A 21,735-nucleotide genomic window follows, 5' to 3' on the forward strand; every position below is an offset into this window, starting at 1 on the left:
AGAAGGTTCTACTCCGGACTTTTCTCTCTCCTAGTCCTGAAATCTGGGATTGCTTTCATAGACATGTATTAAGGCCAGTTTTAAAAGGGCCTCTAATAAGCTGTTTCTTCTTACACTCACAAAATATGAAAGAGCCAATCATGGAGCAGGGCAGGTGGAAATGCATTGTTTATTTGGCTCCAGGAGGCTCCTAGAGAGGGCGCTCCCCTCAATATTTGAAGGACTCTGATAGCAAGTCTCTATCATCTATGAAAAAACCATCCAGAAACATCAGCTGGAGGAAGAAGCTACTCAGAACCTCCAGGTGGTTGCTACTTCTTGTTTTTCATTATGCGCATGCATTGTAAAACTTGTTAGGTGTTGTATCTGAGCAAGCATGGTGTTAGAAGAGTTGGGGCTCATTATATGTCTCATCAGCGAAAGAGGAGCTCTTGGGGCTGGATTAGTAACCTGGTTGAGGATTACAGATGTGAAGCTTGACGAGTACCCTACCAGATGGCTGTGGCTGGGTTTTCAACCTTAACTGAGAACAGGGGTTCGTAAGTGGGTCCCATGGCAGAGGTTCCAGGGCCCATGGCTGAGAATTCTCAAAAATTCTGTGCAAAATTAGGAGGCATGTGTATTAGAGTTCTTAAGAGGAGAGGGACCATAGCTTTCTTCAGATTTTCTAAGGAGCTCTAGATTTAAACAGGTTAAAGGACACTGACTTAGATGAAAAAAGGGAAAATCCCTCTTGGTGCTATCAATTCAGTTTCACTTTTCACAAAGTCACTGATATTTCCTAAGCGATGGACCATATATTTGGTGCCTCAGTCACTGCATTTTATCAGGTTAAAGTAAAAAAAAAGGGGGGGGGGAGCGGGGGTCTATAATAATTTTCTTTGGAAATTCAAGCAATAAACAACTTCTACAAATTTCGTTTCAAACGTGGGTAATGATGATAATTAATAGATTCTATCATCTAAAACAGGGCTACCTTTTGACTAGAGGGAAGGTTGCCCTCAAAATCATAGGGATTCATTTGTCAGCATCTTTAAAAATCTTTTATTAAAGTGTGTGTGTGTGTGTGTGTGTGTGTGTGTGTGTGTGTGTGTGTGTGTGTGTGTGTGTGTGTGTGTGTGTGTGTGTGTGTGTGTGTGTGTGTGTGTGTGTGTGTGTGTGTCCTGAATAAAGTACTAAGACACTATCATTAAAATCCGTAACACCTGAGCTGACATACCACTTGGAAGAAGGCTCTTGCCTAGGATGAACTCTCAGGCTGGATCCCCAAAGCCTGTCACCCCACTCTGTCTGCAGACCTCTCTCCCACAGTGGCCCAAAGGCAACCACAGCTGCAGATCCATCTACTTGGTATTTCCTTAACGTGCCACCTTCTCTCACGCTTCTGTGTTTTCCACACTATGCTATGCTCCTTCCTGGACTATCTCGCCACCCCTTGTCTACCTGGCCAACTCCTACTTTCCTTGTCACTCCCAGGCAGAGGAATGAGCTCCTTTTCCACCTGGTGAGATGGTGAAACGGGGAGCCCACCAAGAAAGCGACTGGAACGGTCCAGGTGAGCCTGCAGGGGCTTGGGCTAAGGTGGTCGTGGTGGAGATAAAACAGAGCACTGAAAACCACGGCTCAGTTAGCAAGGGAAGATTGGTTTGGTGAGAAACTGCTTCCACAAAGGGTTCTTCTGTGTGCCCTCCAAAACTATTTATTCAACACCGGGTAGACATCTCCACTTTAATATGTTTGAAACAATTTGCTTTCAGTGGTGGGAAGCATCGGCTGCCCGCCCCCGGTTCTGCTCTGGGGGGCGCCATGCACAGCAAGCCCCTGCCTCCCCAGCCTGCCAAGCAGTCAGGTTTGCAGCCTACTGACTCTTTTAAACTGTCACCTTGAGAGGTTTTATTGTGTTAACCCAGTGACTAAGCTCTTATTTTCTTAGAAACAAGGCTGAAGATAAGAAAGCTGAAGTGAACTGTTTACCTAATACCTAGAGAGAAAATTACACCACAGCTTTAGAACATCAAATCTATGCATTAGACTTAGAAAAAACGAAAAAGGACGGGGTGCTAACCTTCTCTTCACAAACAGTATGAGTTATATCTAGTTAAAGATGGTACACTGAATAAAAGTATGTAGCCCCAGTCTCTCCTGAAACTCTACTAAAACAATATTAATGAGATTTTTTCAAAAACACAACCTAAGATAACAGGAAAGGAGAAAACTGCAACAAACTTTTGGAAGCTGGAAAGCAGGTAAACAAGCAGTAACTGACTTAGCCGTCCTAAGAAAGCGGTATTCTAAGCCAGTAATGAAAAGCTATGAAGCAACCTGATTCACCCCGCAGAACCCATCAAGTCTCAAAGTTGGGCACTAGGTACTTCTGGAAGTGGGGATAAGAGTGGGTATAGAAACAGAGAGAGTGGTTGAAAGTCTGTCAGTGCGTTCAGCCCTCTGACCCCCTCCCAAAAGAGGGTATGAGAAGGGGGTCCTATGCTGAAACAGGGTGAATTAAGTAGAAGTTTGCATACTTCCCCTATTCGCCTATCAGAACAAAGGCGACCAGGCCTATTATACTCTCCAGGACAGGAGACTGAAAGAGTCTTCTCTGGGAAAGCTGACTAGCCCAAGAGAAAAGAGCTAACGACAAGGACAAATGGCAGTCCTGAAGGGTTTACCCATATTCCCCTACAACGAAGCCCTTGTTGACAAGCCCTATCTAAGTACACAAAGCTTCCATCAGCTTTTCTATGGCTCCACTCACGAGTCAGCAGGCCTCCAAGGATCACCAGAAATCAGAAGCAAGCATCTATTAGGAAAAACCGACACAGAACAAACAGAAAAAGGCAGCTAGGCTAATGAAGAAGAAAAAAGACTATGGAGAAAACTTCAGAAACAACTGTCATTAATATCCTAGAGAGAACAGAGATATCCCCAAAGGAACCGGAGTTTTAAAAAAGAAAACAACAAACTACAACAAGGACAGTGACAAGTGCAAGACCCCAGACGCAGGCATTTGAGTCAAACTTGCTGGGGGAGCATCTGAGAATCTGCAATTTTAATAAACTCCCCTGATGACTCTTAGGCACCTTTATGTTTGCCAATGTGGCTTCTTTTGAGGGTACTGCTATTTTTACATCTTTGTTAGTCCTAATGCTCACTAGTGATTAGCACCATGAAGCAACCTTTTATGACCCAGAGACTAATTAACAGTAGACCATCCATAGGTCAAATTGTTAAAATGTGCATCATTAGACTAAGAAACAGGAATTTAATTTTTTTTAATTAAATTTTTAATTTAAATTTTTTTAAGTTAATAAGACAGTTTACTATCTTTGTCATATGAAAAAGGTGCCTATTATCACTTTCTTATTAAACATTTGTACTAGAAGTTGTGGTCGAAACAATAAAGCAATAAAAAGACTTAAAATTGGAATGGAATAAATCTTTTGCCATTCACAGATGACTATATAGAAAACTCCAAAGAATCCACACATAGAATATGAGAATTAGAAAGTCTGACAAGGTATTTGGTTACAAAAATCAAAATACAAAATCGACTGCATTTTTAAATGCCAGCAAACAGAAATATAATTTAAAATTAATTAGCCACAAAGCAAAGATAGCTAGGAATAAATCTAACCAAAGACAAACAAGATATTTATGGAGAAACTATAAAACTATACCGAAAGACAAAAGAAAACCTAAATAAATGGAGAAATATACCATGTTCATGAATAGGGAAATACAGATAGAATTACTGTAATATTGGCAGTTCTCTTCATATTGATGTACTGATTCACTGAAGTTCTAATAAAAATTCAACAAGGTTCTTTGTTGGAACTTGACAAGATCATTCTAAAATTTTATATGGAAGAGGAAAAGTCAAGAATAGCCAAGACTTTCTCCACTCAGCTGGCTCATTCTCATCATCATACAAACAGACCAAAGAAGAAAAGGCAAAAGATAACAGATAAAAACTTTTATAAAAAAAAGGTACAGGGCTTCCCTGGTGGCGCAGTGGTTGAGAGTCCGCCTGCCGATGCAGGGGACACGGGTTCATGCCCCGGTCCGGGAAGATCCCACATGCCCCGGAGCGGCTGGGCCCGTGAGCCATGGCCGCTGAGCCTGCGCGTCCGGAGCCTGTGCTCCGCAGCGGGAGAGGCCACAACAGTGAGAGGCCCGCGTACCGCAAAAAAAAAAAAAAAAAAAAAAAAAATACAGTAATTACGGCAGTATGATATAGGCACAGGATTAGACTAGTGGACCAATGGAGTAGAATGAATAGCCGAGAAACAGACCCACTTTTGTATGGAAACTTAATACACGACAGGGCTGGCACTGCAATCATTGGGGAAAGAACGGACTACTTAATAATTGGCTATCCATATGGAAAATAAGGAAACTGGATTCCTACCATACATCATATAGGAAATTAATTCCAGACAGATTACAGGCTTAATGTTTAAAACAAAACTTTACACCTTTAAAACCTTTAAACCTTTAGGCAAGAACGAAAAACTTAAAAAGTATTTCACAGAAGGGGAAACCCATGTAGCCAATAAACAAATGAAAATATGTACAGTTTTATCCAGGTTAGATCTCTTGCTCCACCATTAAAATCACTTCCCATGTACATTTTACTCTGTGGGCCTTCCCCCTTCTTGACTGGCAAAACTTCAATCCTGGTTAATTTATTTAATCCCCATAAGGCACTCCTTATGCCTCCATTCCCTGCCTCTTTTTTTTTTTTCCTTGTGTCATGCATTTACATCTGACACTTTTTGTTTTATTTCTTAACACCCCCCTCCCCAACTAGATTGGCAAAAATTAGAAAGTCAGGCAAAACCAAGTAATGCCCAGTGGAAGGGAAAGAGGTAGTATACAAGCCTGGAGTCAGGACGTGTACATTCTAAGATGCTCCTCCTTAAGAACTAAGATATGATGCAATTAAATTGCTCTATAAAGACTTATGCATGAAAAAAAGTGAAAACAATCATTGAAACTCAAGATGGATAAGATATATGGTTGTCGAAGGAATAACTATCTCTTGCTTGGGAGATCAGGAGAAGTTTCACGGAGAAGCCAAAGTTTAAGCTGAGCCAGCAAGTTTACCTGGTGTTCGAGGGGGAGGTGGTCTACTGCAGGCCAGGGGAATGAATCAACACAGGGTACTAGAAAATAAGTACTTCAGTATGACTGGATATGGATGTAAACATGGGGGTACCATGGACAAACAGGCTGGAGAGAGACAGACCAAATCGTAAAGCGCCAGTGATGTACTGCTCTACTGCACTAGGAGAAGGTGGCCTTTTTGTTGTAATATTTTAGCAGGCTGACTAACATATTTAGTCAAGGGTAGCCACTAACTCTGGGTTTATGTGGAGGTAGAGTGAGGTGGGGAGAGAAGTAGAAACAGGTAGAAAGATGCCAACAAAACACTGTCTCAACAGGAGTAGGAGGCATTCCTGCTGAGTGATGGAAAAGGCATAACAAGCACAGGAATCTAAGCCTCAAAGAAGCCACAGAAGACCAAGAGGAGGCAAAGTACAAAGGGCAGGGATCCCAGGACCAGTGACCAGGGGAGCCAGGCAACAGGAACCCACTACAGTAGGCGCCCCTTATCCACAGCGAATATGTTCCAAGACCCCCAGTGGATGCCTGAAACCACAGATATTACCAAACTGTACATATGCTATGTCTTTTCTTATACATGCGTACTTAGGATAAAGTTTAATTTAGAAATTAGATTAATTAGATTAACAACAAGAACAAAATAGAACAATTATTACAAACACTGTAACAAAAGTTATATGAATGTGGTTTCTCTCTCAAAATATCTTTTTTTTCCAAAATCTTATTGTACAAATTTAATGCCTTTTCTGCGCCTCAACTAAGCGCTTATCGCGAACCGTGGCCGTAACATTTGCGGTTTCAGGTGAGACAGCAAAACTAGCACAAATTTCTCTTTCCTTCTGCCCAATTTCACAGATAGAAGATTCCTTCTTACTGTAGATCTTAGCAACCTCGACATATGATTTTTCTCCTTATTAAGTTGATAAGTTTCATCTTTTCCCTTAAAGGAAGCACTTTACGGCTGCTCTTTGGCTCATCCAAATTGACGGCATCACCACTCTTGTGCTTATTAAGTAAAATAAGGGTTATTTGAACACATGCACTGTGATACCGACAGTGGGTCTGATAACTGAGCCAGCTACTAAGTGACCAACAGGCAGGATATGCTGGATGAAGGGATGACTCACGTCCTGAGTGGGATGGAACGGGCCGGCATGAGATTTCATCGTGCTACTCAGAATGGTGCACGATTTAAAATTTATGAATTATTTCTGGAATTTTCCATTTAATATTTTTGCACCGTGGGTAACTGAAACCATGGAAAGTGAAATCTCAGATAAGGAGGGACTACTGTAGTTAAATTAGGACTTAGAAAATGGTAGAGGAAACAGGGGACAGTGACGGTGGAGAGGGAAAGAAATGTCAAGCCCCAGAAGAAAAACCTAGCAGAACACAGGAGTCCGGAGTTCAGTTTCAGAGGTATTGAATTTAATGGTGCCTAAGGGGCATTCAGGCCAGCCAGGAGACTTGCACATGGAGGAGGCCCTGAGGTCGTCTCCCAGGCTAAATAATAGCGAATAATACCCTTGCCTGCAGGAAAGTGGATACCATTCTGAATCTGACTTCTGTAAGTGACTTTATAAATTACTCTGGGCTCTGTGTATGTGGGTGGCTTCAGATCGTCAGTAAGGGCGCATGATCAGCCTTGGTCACCAGTGTCTGCGCTCCCCAAGTGGGCTGGTACAGTGGGGTGGCCTGGGCTGGGCAGGGATTTGTTTTCTTTACAGCAGGCCGCAGCTAGACTGGTCCTCCCTTAGGGGACCTACTCTGCCCTGTGGAGCCAGATGGAAGTGGGCGTGTGGTGGCATGTCCCTCTTGGAGGCTCCAAGGACAGAAGAAGCCTTCTGCCTCAATTCCCTCAGTTCCTCTTAGGTAAGGTAGTGTAGTGACAAGTCTGTGGTGATAAAAATAAGCAAAATGAGAATTAAGTTTGCATTTTAAAAAAACTTGATAAGATGTTCCAAATAATTTCTAGATGGTGAAAATACAAAACGAGACCCTAATAGCTCAAAAATCCTGTTTGGTTGCCCACTCTACGAGAAGAGGTGGGCTTTTTTTTTTTAACAGATGGGAGCCTTTTATTATTATACTGTGTTTAGCACATCGAAGATAACATGTAACTGATTTTGTCAAGACTGGCCACTCCAGGCCTACATGGAGGTGGGGAGAGAAGAAAGAGGTAGAAGCAGATAGAGATGCCCATAGAACTCTGTCTTGCCTGGGATGGGAGGAAGCACTGGAACAGGCAGAAGCCCAGGAATATGAGCCTTGATGAGCCAAAGAAGACTGAGAGAAAGCAAACTGCCGACGGCAAAAGAGGACCGCCGACCAGGAGCCAGGCTCCATCACCACACAGGCGTCATCTGAAACCATCCTGTTATGATGCCACTCCCTCCCGCACCCACACGGAGCGGAAGCAGGGACCTTACACAGCTCGGGACTCCCCAGACAGGGCCGAAGCACCTCTACGGGACCGACCGCTCGGCATAATATCCATCAGGCAGAGAGGAGGGAAGGAAACATCTCTACAGGTTCTTAAATGCTCCCCACTCCTCCTCGCCCCACCTCATACACGGTGCTCTTAAATATTAACATTTAGGAAGAAACAGACAAAGGTCTACAAGCAAGCAAAATAGGTAAGTGCATCCGGAGAGGCAAGTGTGAGGCCCGGGACTGGTTCTCAAGCTGAGATGGGACGGAATGTGTCAGGGAGACTGTTAATGAACGCTAGGTAGCATGGCAGGGGGTGGGGTGGAGCACGGACCCGAAATCCAGACAAGAGCCTTTGGTGTGAGGAGAAGATTTCCTAGTCATTAAAGTCAGCGGCAGGGACTACTCCTTTGTGACAGCTGGAAATATATCCCCCTCCCCCCTCCCAACAAATCCTCGGCTACTCGCCTTTATGCCCTTTACGATGTGTTTCTATAGCTGACAGCGGTGATCTCTTTTCCTGGAACTCTAAGAGCAGGGCACAGAGGAACCAAAACTTACCTAATTATCGGCAGGGCCTATTGTCCTAATACGGTTACCATTCTAGGGAAAAGAAAAGCCTGATTCCTTCCCAGGAAGTGTGTGAGGGCAAAGGCTCACACTGAGAAAAGAAATAAGAAAAGCTCACTAGTCACATGGATGACGGGAAGCCAGACGCCCGAGTTAAAATCTCTTGACGGAACCTTAAAAGCTACATGAGATCGGGAAAGGATGCTCAAGACTTGGGAGGACCGTTTCATCCTTAAAAAAGCCAGCTCTCTAAATAAATAGAAAAAGGGCTGAAAGTGCAGATAACAGTATGTCAGCAAAGGGTCGCCGGGGGCTGAATTAGAGATGACTTTCTTTGTTTTTCCTCTTTGAGTATCCGTCCTGTCTAAATTTTTGTAATGACTACTTGGGCTGAGTTGAGGAGCCAACCAGGTGGACGAAAGGGAGTAGGTCCATCTCAGGCAGAGGGGAGACCATGTAAAAGCACAGAGGCATGAAGCCACACGGGGCAGCATGGATCATGTGCTCTAGTTTGGCTGGAAGGCAGGTGTGAGCAGAGGCGGGGGAGCAGGCGATGGGCCTGCAAAGAAGGCAGTGCCCTGAACACAAGGGCTCCAACGCGCCAGGCGGGGGGATCTGGGAGCCAGGGAAAGTGAGGGCGCTGTATCAACAGACTGCTGTCCACAAGAAAAAAGTTACACGTAATCACTAATCCCTCCCCCGTGAATAACTTCATTACCCTGCGGGGACAGCAGATTTAAAAGTACTGTTCTGAAACCTCTAAATGGTTCCTTTTTTCCCACAAGGAGGGCCTGAGACCTAATCTGATTAACTGAATGGACACAGATGTAATTGGCAGTTTCAAAAAACAATTTACACTTTTTTTTTTCCAAGCTTTTTCAATGGATGAACATCCGGAACTCACTTGACTATAAACTGTGTACACAGTTCAGAGAGAAAAGTGAAATTGCTGTGCCCACTCCAAAGCTCACACCCCTTCCTCCAGAAGCAGAGGTCTGCCCACCTCTGCGGCCACATGTGTTATTTACGGGACAAAGCTACTATCCAGCGCTTGACTTGAGAATCTTCTCTTGGCCTTTCCACGGCACATCCAATAAATTCAAAGGATGCCAAGCAAACTGTTCACCCAGACATACTTGGTTAGAAATATAAAAATATTTATCACTAGTCCTTTAAGAGGACCCCAGTTTTTCATTTTTGTCTTGGTAAGGTGACATTTTATTTCATCCTGTTTCCAGTTTAAAAGGAAATGGCACTGGAGAGACAAGGCAACTTTTCCAAGTTACTGCACTGTCTTCTCTGAAAGGGAGAAAGGAATGTCAAGGAAGGGGGCAGGGAGCTTAAAAAGAGTGGAACACCAGCAAGCAGGGCCTCCTCTCCTTTTCACCTTAAGTCTTTTCTCTCCCTCATTCACAGCTTTAGGTTCTTTGTTTGTTTAACAAACCATTACAATCATACCCAGTTCAATGGGGAGGAATGTGAACCTCTCTAAGTAGCTGTCCTCGCAATCCACATGTGTGGTCCATCCGCAGCCCATCCGCAGGGGCTTCAATGTGCCGTCCTGTGCTCCTGTCGCCCTGGAGGCCAGGCACCTTGCTTACAATAAGCCCCAATTTCCCGCTGCCGCATGCTTCCTGCTCCTTCCCAGTAGCCTATAGCGATGCCTCACGTTGTTCTTCCTTCCCGGCTTGGCTGGCGACTGCCCTGTCCATTTTGCCTGAGCTTGTCCCGCTAAGCTCCAGAGACACACAGGGCCTGGGGTGTTCGCCACCCCCTACCTGTCTTCAGCCCACAGACTCACCACCCAATACTTGGCAGTCACATTCCAGGATCTTACTGGTTGTCACGCACCGTCTTCCAGTGTCAATCATACAGTGACCGGAAGATACAAGGGCAAGACACTCCCACCCCCCCACACACACCCCTAATGAGAACTGCCAGTGCCTTTCTCAGTTCCTAGTAGACATGCTGGCCACGCTGGGATGAATTTCAATTTCTGGCCAAGAAATCATGATATTATTTAGTAAGAATATTCTATTTCAAATGGAGCCAAAAGAACCTTCAGTAAAACAATATTACATTTCAGTTGAACTCATAAAGTCCTCTCATGCTACTTTGTCTACTAATGCCCATCTGACAGCCCTGTGAGATGGGCTAGAAAGGCATCTTTAACCCCATCTAACAGATGAGGAAACTGAGGCCCAGACACCTCAGTCCTTTGCCCACAGGCACTCACTAATACAAAGATACTGCAGGCAATACACTGTACTACGCAAAGCCTAATGCACAGCGTTAACTTCTAAGAGTGTTAACTCCCATTAATGTCATGACTGATGACGACGATGGTGACCAGAGGCCAAACCCGGATGTTCTGAGCTAAACCAAGCACGCTCCACCCCCACCTTGCCATCCTCCCCGGCTAAGCTGTCTACACAGCAGCGGACTTCAGCAGTAGCTTTTACCGCAGTATTTTCAAAGCCTTGGAAGCTGCAGCTGGACTCCCTAGTGCAACTGGTACGTGACCAGCATCTTCCTTAGGCTTATCAGTCAACATCTTCCACAAATGGGAGGCAACCTTTACACATCTTCTTATGTACACGAGTGAGGAGTGAAGATAGGGCAGCTTTAAAGCTTTTGAACTGATGGCGTTGTCAGCAGAAAATTCCAGAGATCTGCAGATATTACAGGGGCTGTGTGTGGGGAAGGCAGAGGATATGAGAAGTTGTTAACTGCAGGATCTGATTCCCCGAAACACAGAGGATACTAATTTGCTTTTTAAAAAGAGAAGGTCAAAAGAATTCTGTTCTAAGGTATTTCACAGTTTGAGGGGGAAATGTAGCTCTTCTCTACCAGAGGCTTTTTGAAGTGCCTTGAACCTCCTGCATGTCCTTGACCTCTTTTACTATGTGTTTACAAGCAATTACTAATAAACATGCTCAGAGAGAAGTAATTTTTAAAAGCGATCATTGCTTGCGTACCTACTCGGCGACAGGAAACATCAGCTCGAAGGCAGTCAGGGAGACCTCTCAGAAGTTTGAGGCTTCAAACCTGTAAGAAGAGATCTTGCACACCTTAAGTGAACGAAGCTAGAAAAACACTCCCCCTGCCCCCCACCCCCGCTTACGTGGCAGCTTGAGCTTGCTTACTTCAAGAGCACAAACACATACACAACTGCTAATGTGTGGAGGAGATTTTCTCCTGCTTTTTAGGCATTTTAATAGACGATAGATCAAGTTCAGATGTTAAAATCCTACAGTATAATACGTCAGTAGACCCACCACCCTTAATTTTTAAATGTCTCAGATACACCATATGGCAAAAGTCTGTAACATTTAGATCATCTGATATATTTAAAAGGTGTGCTGAAGTTCATAATGTTGTAACTTAAAAGGTTTTCAACGTCTCATGTAATCTTGCCCAGGAAGATCTTTAAGTATTTATATTATATCCTTTGTCCTACTTGCAACTGGATTAGAAAAACCCTGATGTTTTCCCCTGCTTTCTGCAAGTAGAAAAAAAAACAACAACCATGAAATTGCTTACATAAAATATTCAAAATAGAACTCAGAGGAAATGGCATTTTTAAAAAATCAACAGTATTAGAATACCATAAAACGGGTATGCAAGTCTACGTAATAACAGAACCTAAAACAAATTATGAATTGAAAAAAATCAGCAATAAACAGTAGACATTCATTTTCAACAAAAGCCTCACATAAAAAGCTTCATATCTTCATATAGATTTATCAACCGTGCAGGGTGAAAAGGTGAAGTCTCCAATTTGCATATACAGTTCCACGGTTACCAAACCTGGCTATACGTTAGAATTACCAGGGCAATCTTTTAAAAATACTGATTCCTAGGCCACAGTACAAACTAACACTGACTGACAGCGTCGCTGGGGCCCTGGGAACTTATGTTTTCACCAAGTCTCCAGAAAGGTCTACAGCCAGCTTCCCACCACTGATCCCTGGTGAGCATTTGGAAATGGGTATCTCTGTTCACCAATCAATTATAAAAGTTGGCTTCTTCCAACTAAGACTATTCTAACCAGTCAATCCTCTTAGGGGGGAAGCTTTTCGGGATTCTCTTTACTGGTACAAAGGTAAATCTATTATGTAACAGCCAATTATATCTCACCTAAGCGATTTATTCACTTGGTTGCCTGTTTTCTTCTCTTAATTTGCTCAAAAAGGCTATGTCCATTTATTTTGAATAATATAAGTTATTAAACAGGAAAATTAAGTTAAAAACAGGAAAATTAAGGCCATTTTCAGACAACTAAAGTTTTAAAATAATCCACCACAATTTAGGGGAAATACTGGAGGTGAGTAGGTTCTCTGAATCACCCAGAGTATTTGTTTTAAACGTACTCCTTGCTTTGCAGATGCATAAACACTTCACAAATTATCCTCATGGTCAAGCTCTCTTCTCAAAATACTCAACCTTTATCGTGGTGGTTTAATTGGGTGGTCTCCAAAGGCCTATATTAATTTTTTTTAAGAGCTGTAAAAAACATTAAAGCAAGAGAGTACAATTCTTCTGGATGATTCCTCCATTGCTCCTACCCATCTCATCAATGGACAATACCAATTTATGAATTTATGAAGAGAGGCAGAGGCTCTCTTCTGCTTCACTAGAAAGGGCGCACATGACATGAAGTACGCAAACCAGGCAGTGGAGTAGCTTAGCTTCATTGTCAAAATATTCAAATTATCACTAAAAGAAAGAGATTCCTTTCTGAATTCAACAATACTCCTTGGCCTCCGAGGGCTCACACAGGAGCTTATTCTTAAGCCGTTCAATGTAAGCAGCACTAGTGAAAGCGGAGAACTCTGGCAGGGAGGAGATCAAGTCCCTCGGCCTTTCCCACCTGCCATCTCAGCCCCAGTTTAATGCTTAAATAGTTAACAATGCAACAGAGAACCTGAAAGCATGCGTGGCCCCAGGGGAAAAATCATGCGCAGTGTAGAACAGTTTGCTAAAGCAGCGCAGAGGCAGTTAGGAAGAACAGCACGTCTGCGCGTGACAGGATGCTACTTGCAGACAATGGTTTTTCAGGTCAGAATTTGGATTTCAGAAATCACAGAGAAAAGGTTTCAATATGTCAATTCTATTATTTTTTTGGTAAAGAATACGTTTTTTTTTTAAATGACCCAATAACATTAAACATTTCTAGATATAGTTGTTTCTGAGCTTCAGAGTAGGAAGAAAAATCACATTTTTCTAGGAACGAGGATTGGTGCACGGTAAACAGATCAGTTAGAGGGAATTGTCTTAAATAAAGGGGAGATATTTAGGGGGAAGTGATTTGTTTATTCAGTGATGACAAAAACTAAAGTTTCCTGAATCTAGAGCGTTACGATTTCTAGAACGCATTTCTGCTGTCACAATCTGTTTTTCTAAGCATTAGCTTCTGAGCCGCTTTGAGAAACGCGTCTTTTTCTCTGTTAATGAACTGGTTTAGCTGCCTGCTGAGCGCTCACTGAAACCCGAATTGAACAAAGGGATTTCCCTCCAGTTTCAGCTCATTCACTTGGAGCTACTCCTGATTTTGCTTAAGTAAATTCTTCAAACTGACTTTTTTATTTCAAATGATTTGAGTGGGAAAGAACTGGGCGAGCCTGGACACAGGGAGGCCTGCCTCGGCTTCCAGCGAAAGACTCCTCTGGGTTGAGGATGTGCAGGGCCTGTTTTCGAAAAGCCTCCCAGATAAGTTTTTTTATTTTCTAAGGACTGTGATTCCAGACGGAAAGGAGCCCACCCGATTTGGCAGATCACAGGCAGCTAAGTCTTACTTCGGGGAGCTGGATCACCGCGACTGAGATTATACCTCTGAAGTGGAGACCGTAAACAGGACATTCATTATTCATTTCACAGCAATGGAGTCGTTTTGAAGACGACAGGAGCATGTTGTGAAAGGGTTGCTCAGAGTTTGAACAGATCTGTGAGCCTGGCACCTGGCCCTCTACCTTCTCTCACACAATCCCTGGGGGACTTCAGTCACCACCCAGGGTTTCAACTACTCCTTGGGGTCACAGACCTCCCAAATCTCTATCTTCAATCCTGAACTTCTTTCATATTTCAGGCGAATCCATCTACCTTCCTCCTGCACCTCTCAGCTTAGATATCGTCAGTGCCCCTGAAGGTCACCTACCCTAGAGCAGGGGCTCCGCACGGCTAACCCGCCAGGCCTGCTCCTCCGCCACCAGCGATTTTAGCCACTGGCACCACTATGGGATAAGAGTTAACGTCTGTTGGATGCTCACCAGGTCATGGCCGTTGTTTTAATCACTTTACTTAATGCTCCAAACAACCAACCGTATGCGGAGGAAGCATTAACCTCATCTTACTTATGGGGAAACTGAGGCTTAGGAGTGACGCCAGTTTGCCCACGGTCACACAGTCAGCAAGCAGCTGGGCCGGGCTCTGCATCCAGAGTGTGGGATTTGAGAGTCCACATTATTAATAGTCAGTCTCTTCACCGTGTTGCTTCCCAGCTGCTCCAAAGTTAGAAACTCTGGAGGCATACGAGATTTTACTCACTGACTAAGCTATACAGATTCTTCGAGCTTATTGTCTCTCAAATCTGTTTCCTTCTCTTCATTTCCATAGTTACCAGTGTTTGGGTGATGTTTTGCCTTCATTACAGCCTCCAAATCAGTGCAGCAGGACAACTCTGGAATGTTACTTCGTTTGTCCTCCCAACATCCTTTCTAGCTCATTTAAAACAGGTGCAGCTTTGTAATTCCTTGTATTTTAGCCCAGATGACGGCAGAAGCAGTCTGTCTTTCTTAACATCTAAACCCAGTGAGGAGACTCTGCCCAATTTCAGGGTCGAGAGAAGGAGAGAGCGGTAAGAGGGAGAGAAAAAGACACTGTCCCCTCCACCCCCAGCTCCCGGGGCTGGAAAGGAAAAGGGGCCCTGGCACAGCTCTGTCCCCAAGGCAGGGCAGAACCCTCTAGAGGACAGCTGTGGGTGTGCTCAGGGAGGCCAGGCCTGGGGCAAGAGTGGCAGGGCTTCAAGAGACCACTACCCCACTGTCATATACCAACGACCAGCCCTCACCTACCGGGTGCCAGGGAAGTCTCCAGATTCTAGGACACACACTCCACGGGGGAAAGGGAGACACCTAAAAATGACTGCAATGAAATTTCTCTCTAGGTTGACGGCATGGGGAATACAAAAGTGAGTACTTCCTGCATACTTGACACCGTGGAATGAGATTCAGACCTGTGAGGGGCGCCTGAGTAAGGTGCAAAGAATCACAGACTTGTGTGCATCTGTGCTATAGACTAGCTTCAACTTCCACAATGGGAGCCAGATTATTTTTCAAAAAATGCCACCACCCCTCCTCTTGTAGAGAGGAGTGTGGACTCTGCAAAGGTGCTGGGGACCTGGCAGCTGTCCTGTGCTTTAGTCCCGGGGGCAGGTAGAGAAGGAAGGAAGGAAGGAAACAAGTACAGATGTCGAGAGTTTACTCACAAGATTAACGCCTCTGATTCCTATGCAAATACCTAGAAAGGGAGAGACAGAGAAAGTTTAAGGCCTTTATCTTAAACTCTGAATTGCTTAAAAACCAAAGGAAAAAACAGAAGTCTACTAGGAAGAGAAAAGAGAGGCCAGTGCTGCTAGAATCTTGAGGCCCAGGACACCGCCGCTTCTGAGCCTGGACGTGCCTCCCAGACCAGCTGCCCGGACAGAGTTTCCATCAGTTTGGAAACCAACTGTTTCCAACAGTTCTGGAAACTGTTGGTTTCCAGAAGATGGAAATAAGAGTGTGCTGGAAACTGGGGTGGTGTCAGGGAGGAGAAACGATATAAATGTGACAAATTTGTTGATTCAGAGATGTTGCAGTAACGGTAGGTCCTTGTGACACCAAATGTCTACAGGGATTTGGACTCTGGGGTCAGTCATGTCCTCAAAACAAATTCCATTTAAATTCTGTGGCTGAATATCTGAGACTTCGGATGAGGCTTATGAAGGCACTGATGAAAACCAGAGAGGATTCTAGATAAGCCAAGATGTATCAGCCAGTATGCCGAGATTAGAACTTTTGGAACAGGGAGTTCTGGTTGGAAGCATTTCAGACATACAAGAATCAGCAAATAGGGGACCCCATTTTCCTGCTGCACTAGCACCCACTAAGTCTGCCCGGCATGTGGGGCGCATCCACAGGGAAGACAGACCCGGGAGAGGAGGAGATATCTGGGGAGCAAGTGCCCCATCACAGAGGCAGGGCGGGCCAAGACAGTGCCCCCCTCTCTGCTTCGGTTATTAGGAAAATGAGCATTTGGTATTAAACGGTGCCCAAGAAGAAAACCCCCAGACAGGGAACTTGGAAGTTAGGGTGCGTTGAGCAAGCAGACAGAGGCTCGGAAAACCAGAGTGCAGGGCCGCTCTCCTCTCCTAAGGGTCTGGCCTCTGCTGACACTTGCTTCCCTTCTCACACCAGATGGGGGAGCCCAGATGGAAGAGAGGAGGGGGCAGTCAATGAGCACTCACAGGGCTCAGCCCCAACCCTCACCATCCGACAGGGGCAACCACGTGCCGGAGGCTACCTTCCGACCTGTGGTGCCCCAAAACTTAGTGGCGGTGGAGAGTGTGCTGGACGATGGGGACCGGCCCACCCTACTGGCCAAGAACTCAATTTTCACGTGGCTTCCTTCAAACTACTACTAGCCTGGCAAGTAAAGAGCTTATCAGTAAAGGGACATTTCTACGCACTGGACACCGAGATCCCTACTGGTTCCTCAGCCTCTCTGTTCTCAGACTGGCTCCCCTTCATCCCTTCATTCTAACAATGCCGCTGTCAGAGTGATTCTTCTAACATGCAAATACGCTCCCGTCACTTGGCTGTTTGGAATTCTTCAATGGTCCCATTAATTTCTGTCAGTTGCAACCAAGAGTCCTGACTGATCCACTGCAAGTTTTTAATCAGAAGAGCGATATGCTAAGGGCTCGCGTTATAGAAAGAGACCTCAGACAGCAGGCAGACAGATAATGCTCCTGCGTTTATCCATTCTATACATTAAAATCAGTAATTCCATAGGAAAAAACACAGAAAACAATTTTTTAAAGCTGTGCACAAAAAAGACTAACAGCAATAACTGAACACTGAAGTTTCTCTGTAAAGCTGAGCGTTGACAGGGAGCTCTAAATGTCCCGAATCGGAACTAGCAAACGGGAACCATTTTAGGGAAACAACAAAAAATGATGATCACCCTACTGTGGTTCTAATTTGCACGTTGACTGTGTGTGTGTGCGCGTCTGTTTTATGAATCACTTTTAATTCCTGTGCTCAAACAAAAAGGGAAGAATTACCTTGGTAAATGCCACATAATGGATCAATTAAGTTACTCCCCAAATAAAGTACACTCTGTCATAGTATAAACACGCATAACTCCTAACACTATTTTAAACACATTGATAGAGATATGTGCTTTATTTATTAATTGTACCCACAATAGTTAACACCCTCCTATATGATGACCCCCCCCAATGCCCTTCATCCCCAACGGCCTTCACTTTAACTTTTTGTTTGTTCAGGGAGTCAAGGAAGTAAAAAAAAAAAAAAAAAAAAAAAATTAATGCTATTTCTTGGATAGTAACTTTCCTTACCTCAAAGTGGTACGATAATGTGTTTTACTCTCCCTTATTCTTTTACTAGAAGCATACTCTACTTAATACTAGGTTGTGTTCCTACCGTTAGTTAAAAAACGTTAACCAAATGATACTATTCTGCTGGAGGAAGTCCAAGAAAGATGGGCTGGTGGAGTGCAAAGAGCAGCGGCTTTGGAGTCACATGGCTCTAGGTCGGAACACTGCTCTGCTACTTGCCAGGTAGGTAACCTTAAGCAAGTTCCCTAACTTCTCTTCATGCTTACATCTCTCTACCTGGCAGAGCTGTTGTAAGATTATGCATTACGTATGTCCATACGGGGGCACAATGACTGGGGCAGAGTCTGAAGTTTATGTACAAAGTAGATGTGGCCTGTTTAGTAAGTATCAAGAATGATTTTATACACTGGGTAAGTTCACAACTAGGAAATATTCATAACCTGTTTCAGAATACAATACATATAACAGAAAGTATGAATTATTGGTTCACTTCAATAATCTTTCTTTAATTTGGATCATGACACAATTCCATTCTCTAACACATACTTGTAAAAGAAGTTTCTAATTATTTCCTGCCTGCTTCAAAACTTTGTATGTCATGTATTTGAAAGATTTTTAAATTCTTAAGCAGTATAATATTATTAGCTGTGCTTTTAATGGCAATGTCACATTTAACTAGAGGAAACAATTACAAATAGGCCTGGCATGAATTGGTCTTACAGGTATCATGAAGTCACCCAAATGATATACAGAAGTGATTCTGGCACATTTGGATGTTGCTAGAATCTTTCTTTTGAATGTATGAGTGGGGAAGTGGATTAATTTCAATTAGAACCATTTGGAGAACAGGAATTTAAACACACACATCTAATATTTCACTTTGGCCCTTCACCTGGAGCAGCTGTGGACAGCCTTTCTAGAAGTCAGTCCAAGAGCAAAATAAATTTGGAAGTGGTTCATCTAGTTTAGGAGAAAAAAAAAAAAAACCAAAAAAACTCAAGTGTACAATGGGATATAAGAAAACTTACAAAGAAGACTGGAATAAAAAAATACGGCATATTGCAGTCAAGGACATTTTGCAGAAAACTATGTGGAGAGAGGCCAAAAGTTATGGTTAAGCAACACTGTTAGCACTAAAGCTGCAAAGTAGGGGGAGGGTTCCTTTGGGGTGAAGAAGGCAATGGGCTTAAACAGAGAACGAATACACGTCACAGGAGAAAAACAACCCAAATGCTGGATATGAAATTTAATGACTAGGTGTCACTATTTTGAAACAGGCGTTTAAAACAAATCATCATCTCTATATGTATGATGGAGAAAAATAAAAATCAAAACTTCTGATAAATATTGGGGATCCTGTCGACCACGAGTTCCCTCAAATTTAGGGGCAAATTTAGGTTACCTCCACTGGATTTAGTGGCATACTTATTTCATAATTTTAGGAAATTTGGACAGAATATATGCAAATTGAGAATCACCTCACATTATGACTTTAGGAGCATGATTTAGAGACTGAATTGTCATGGATGCAACATACTAAATACGATTCTAAATGGAGTCTAATACCCCCAATTTTCCCCTAGCATTAATTTGTTTTTCTTTGAAAACGTCTTTTTAAGTGTCAGGGAGGGAGATCACAAGTTTCTAGGAAACAAGTCATGATAGATAAAAGGCATCTGTATAGTGCCCCTTATTTCTAAAGTTATATGAGTATCAATGACAGTTCTTAGCATGTTCTCTTGATTTTTCTAAAGAGGAAAAAATAGGCTTTCATATTCCCCAGCTGTAATTTTTCCCTCAAGGTCTGCAGTTCCTCAAATGAAAATTCTCAGAGAGCAAGTGTTTTCTGGAACATAACCCCCTCTACCGTGGAGAGCGGGAAGCTTTGGCGTGTGCTCTAACGTAGGAGAATGAGAACACAGACTCACAGCTGGCCACAGAGAGCAGCCTGGGCAGAAGTCAGAGGGTGTAGCGGAGACACACTTACCTTTCTAAGTTTGAGGTACAGAGGAGTTTCAGATGTGACATGAAACATCAGATGTGAGAGCAATCCTAGAAGAGGAAAAAAATGTCAAAAGGTTAAAGAAAAAAAAAAAAGGCATTGAGAAAAACCACACCGATACTGCGTTAGGAGACATTTACATACAGAATGTGAGTTCAGGAATGCCAGGATCAAAAACTTCTTTCCGTCAATATGCCATCGTGTTATATTCCAACCTTCCAGAGACACACCTCTAAGTTCTCACAGGATTTTTAGTTTGAGAGAGACAATGTGGTGACGTGGTGACGAGCTGGGGCCATGGTGCCAGAATGCCTACATTCAGATCCAGGTGTCACCTGGAGCCACTCAGAAACCTCACACCACTTGCTGAACAGCTCTCTGCCTCAGCTTCTCGCCTGTAAAATGGAGATGATAACCATACCTATAGCCTAAAAGCCTTTTGAGGATTAAATGAGTTAACGTGAGTGAAGTGCTGAACACGGCACCTGGGAAGCAAGGTGTACTCCTGTATTTGCAATTCTTTTCCAGAGACCCCAATTCACGTGAAAATTTCTCAGAGCCTCAGGAAGAAATCAGATGATAATCAGAACCTTTTGTAAAAGGGTCAACTAAGAACGTTATCCTTTAGGAAAAGGAAGCAGGTACCCAAGCAGGGCTGAGGGTGCACTGGGGAAGAGAGGGAAAAAGATGACAAAGAGCAAGGAAAGACCATTAAAAGGCCCAAACCAAACAAACAGGCAAACAAAAACCAAACCAAACAAACAAACAAACCCAAAACCAAAAGGAACCTTTGCTTAACTGCAATTTTTTTTTTCAAAGACAAGCTTATTACTCAGAGGAGAGGCCTGAAGGGCAGAACTTGTTGACAGTAAGCATACCCGTCTTTCTTGTAATTCAACCTAACCCGTAAGGAGGATGTTTCCCTTTCAATGACTAGATCAGCCTGTATTAGGCCCGCTTCATTTGGATGGATGGGAAGCTGTCTAAGAGGGAAGTATCTTTCTGCTAGGAAGTTTGTCTATGGAGATAAACACACACATAAATACAAAGATCTAATATATGTTGATCCCCAAACGTATTTTGAGGGTCTGACTCTTAAATTACTTGAAATTCTTCTTGTATACGACAACAGTCTTCAGGCCCGAGAAAAGGACTCTTTTATGGAGGATCATGTAGTTGACGTTATCTGGTTCTATAAACACAGCAAGAACACAACTTTTAACTACAGTCACTCCCTGGGGCCTGTATGTAGTTCTATCAATGTAGACAAGATATGCCTCACCGCTTTTAAGCTGAAACATCAAACGGAAAAGTGTCGTTTGATTTCCTACTTCTCCTTCCACCCTCTACCCCTCCCGACTTTGGTATGATGTCACACGAAATTACTTCCAGAAACTGGGAGGATTGAGCAGCCAAGTTATAAAACCTAAGTAAGAGGCTTACAGCTTTCTTATCTACAAGTTAATACTTACAGGGGCGAGAGTCTATCAATGATCAAGGCCGTGGTAATTTTCCTGTTTTGTAAGAAATCTAAAATCTCAGCAGAGTCACAATCTGCCGAATTGACCCCATTTGTACGACCCATACACGCACCTATCCCTCTACAAGACTGGCTACCACGACTCGTAAATTTGGAAACCTGTATTTTAAACTTCATCCCTACTTTTAATCAAGACAGAAAACCAAACAGATTGCTTTTAACGTAATCTTTGTGGTAAAAACAAAAATAACATGGAGAATAAAATATTAGCCAGTTTCTGTACCTGGGTGCTTACTTACCTCTCCCCTGCCCTCACCTTTTCTAAAGTTTTCCGTTGTGATTTTAAGATGTTATTTTTCCCAAAGAATGTTGACAACTATTTCCCACTTAAAGCTCTGGTTTAAAAAGAAATCGGGTTTAACGTGAGAATAACTCAGGAACTGGGCTTGTCCTAGGGTCCTGTGAAATCACAGGAGTTAGTACTCTAGAATCAACATTTCCCCT

The 21,735-nt window shown here is 43.4% G+C and overlaps 1 protein-coding gene across 4 annotated transcripts in view; it reads right to left on the minus strand.

Annotated features, from left to right (window-relative positions):
- Positions 1-21,735, minus strand: part of PLAGL1 (PLAG1 like zinc finger 1) — a 65,925-nt gene that overhangs the window by 11,068 nt on the left and 33,122 nt on the right. For all 4 annotated transcript variants that reach the window (XM_082669387.1, XM_082669385.1, XM_082669386.1 and 1 more), the window contains exons 4-6: positions 19,737-19,801; positions 15,614-15,645; positions 11,106-11,175 (exon numbers count right to left, since the gene is read on the minus strand). The gene's annotated coding sequence lies outside the window, so the exon portion shown is untranslated. The remainder of the gene's footprint in view (positions 1-11,105; positions 11,176-15,613; positions 15,646-19,736; positions 19,802-21,735) is intronic.

Source organism: Grampus griseus (genome assembly GCF_964374135.1).
Source record: "Grampus griseus genome assembly, chromosome: 13".
NCBI lineage: Eukaryota > Metazoa > Chordata > Mammalia > Artiodactyla > Delphinidae > Grampus > Grampus griseus.